At 37.8% G+C, this 2,829-nt stretch overlaps 1 pseudogene across 1 annotated transcript; it reads left to right on the forward strand.

Moving 5' to 3' along the window:
* On the forward strand, window positions 1-981 carry LOC18447899 (cytosolic sulfotransferase 17 pseudogene; annotated as a pseudogene). The gene has a single exon (XR_016049405.1). The product of XR_016049405.1 is annotated as a cytosolic sulfotransferase 17 pseudogene (transcript).
* Window positions 982-2,829: the final 1,848 nt, after the last annotated feature.

A 2,829-nucleotide genomic window follows, 5' to 3' on the forward strand; every position in this document is an offset into this window, starting at 1 on the left:
GCCGGACTTATATGGTTTCGTGGTAAAGTATCTCCTCTCACTTCCTCTCCTCCTCTTACAAGCACTGCATAAGATTAAACTTCTTCAATGGAGAGTTGCAGCTTTCTCCAAGCCATCTTATTGATGCTGCCACCAACCGAATTGCCCAGTCGCTCCCTCATGGGCTTTTGTTACCTCTCCCCTCTTTTGGAAAGAGTAAAAGCCACTCACAAACACTTCTCCACCCGTCCGACTGCTATTTTTATCGCGTCTTTCCCCAAAACCGGCACCACATGGCTCAAGTGCCTCCTCTTCTCCATAGCCAGCAACCATCAAAAAGAGGTACAAAAGCGCCTTCTCTCTACCCATACTCATCTGCTTGTTCGAAATGTAGAGCTAACAATATTTGACAAGACCCCAGTGCCAAATATCTCAATCTGGCCTGAACCTAGACTCTTTAGCACCCACATCCCTTGTGGCTGGCTACATGCCTGAATCGGTGAAAGACCCCAGTTCCCGAATCATTTACATCACTCGCAACCCGAGACACCTTCATTGCCCTATGGGACTTCATTCAACATGAGTCAGCCGAATTGAACTCCTTCAAATTCTTATCAGCAGAGGCATTGAGTTTTGAAGAGCCATTTGAGAAGTTCTGTGAAGGTAAGCTTAGTTATGGGCCATTTTTAGAGCACATATCGGAGTACTGTAGTGTGAGCAAGGACCGACCCGATAAAGTGTTGTTTCTTACTTATGAGCAGATGAAAGCCGATCCAAAGGGTGGGGTGAAGAAGATAGCTGAGTTCATAGGCCAGTCCATTGAGGAGGAGGAAGAGGTTAAGAAGATAGTGAAAATGTGCAGTTTTGAGGCGTAGAAGCATGGAAGTCAAGAAGGAAGGTGCACAATTGGGTGGTCTGCCTAATAAAACATTCTTCAGGAAGGGAGTGGTGGGGTACTGGGCAAACCATTTCACGCCAGAGACGATCACGAAACTCGATTGAATTACGAAAAACAAGCTCTAAGGATCAGGATTGGAGTTCACATTTAATTAAAGGAGAAATATACAAAGATACCATTTACTTTTAATGTAAGAAGGTCACAATGACTTTTGTCTATAAGATTTCAAATTGGGTGACTCAAAGTTCGCAAAAAAATTTCTCGAACTTTGATACACAACCAAAGCCATTCAATTTGATATTTATTGGCTAGTTGCAATTGTGACCTCCTTGTAATAAAGATAAATGGTTTCATAATATACAATCCTTTAAAACCCAATAGATCTCTTAGGACTTGTTATTGTTTATGTCAAGGATCTAATATTGTCGTTAATTAGTAAGAATTAGTATGTGGGGAAGTTGTGTATGCGTGCAATTTGTGTTCTCTCATGCATGCTACGAGCATGGGTACCTTTGCTGCTGCTTTATCCAAGCGTTAATCTTGTTCATATGGGATTTTCTTAATCTAGTAGCTAATTAGTAAGAATTTGAGTATGGAGACGTTGTGCATTTTTTTTTTTCTCTTTTTTTTTAATGTTGTAAATTTTATTAATAGTATTAAAAAAATTATGAATAAGGAGTGGAAATACAAAAATGTGCAGAGCGACCTTACATTCAAAAAGTTTGACTGCCATATGATCCAATTCATCACTCACCAAAAAATTAGCATTATGTTCCTTTCTCTGTTAATAGGCTCAGAAATAACCTTCCTCCCGCTTGAACCTTCCTTAACCTCATTTGATTCTGCAACCAAATTCCAAATAAATTTTTGGTTCCCATTACAGTAGTGAATGACATTTGTAGAATGAGGCACAAATTTGTCTGCTTAGAAGCCACATCTCTCCCAAAATGGTAGGGCCTTGTGCACGACAGCTCTAAAACTCTACGATTGATTTTTGGCAAGTAAAGAGCAAGAAAAACATAACCACCCACATACAATAAACAAGCAAGAAAGCAAAACAAGAAAGAAATAATATAAAGAAGACTACCAAGATTTACGTGGTTCGTTATATACTTGATTATATCCATAGGCAAAGACGATCAATTGACTAATGATAGAAAAAAAGTTGCAACATGGCTCTTATACGAGAGAATCATGATACAACTCAATATCTCATAAAGGCCTTTCTTTCTTAATTTTTTCTCTTTATCACTTAAGGCTTCTCACTCTACACACAATCCAAATATTTTCTACACCTTAAACCTTTCTCTCTCACTCTCTATGTACTTATTTATAGATGAAAGAAAGAAATTCAAAAAGATAATCACATGGGACCTTCGTTATCGCTTTATGGCAACGATAAACACAATTAATCACTATCCTATTTTTGGATGAGTTAACTATAGTAAGATAATGATTCCCTGAAGGTTAGAATTCCATACCCAACAAAATGTGAAAGTATTTCCAAAAAATCTAGCACTTGCTCCTACAAAAATTACAAAATGAAACCAATCCCAAAAAAATAGGAAAGTTAAAATGATACCTCCCACACGGCAAGACATATCCCCACAAATCTTCACTTTGATTTGAATTCCATAAGAGATTTCCCTTGACTGCCTTCTCCACATACACATCCCATGGATGCTCAACTAGATAACATATTAATCAAGTCCAAATATAGTTTGAATTTCTATAATGGTATAAGGTTTTTCAGCAAATCTGCAACATTATGTTTGGTGTTGATATTCAACAATAAGAGATCACCTCAACTACCATCTTATAGATGAAACGGTACCCAACATCAATATACTTCGTCATTGCATGATACAATTGGGTGCTATGCCATATATAGGGTGTTCTGATTATTATGTTACATGTGTGACGCCAAATCACATATGTGCTTCTTTATATTT

This window comes from Amborella trichopoda, chromosome 2, assembly GCF_054954075.1.
Source record: "Amborella trichopoda isolate Santa Cruz 75 chromosome 2, AtrichopodaSantaCruz75HAP2 v2.0, whole genome shotgun sequence".
Lineage (NCBI taxonomy): Eukaryota > Viridiplantae > Streptophyta > Magnoliopsida > Amborellales > Amborellaceae > Amborella > Amborella trichopoda.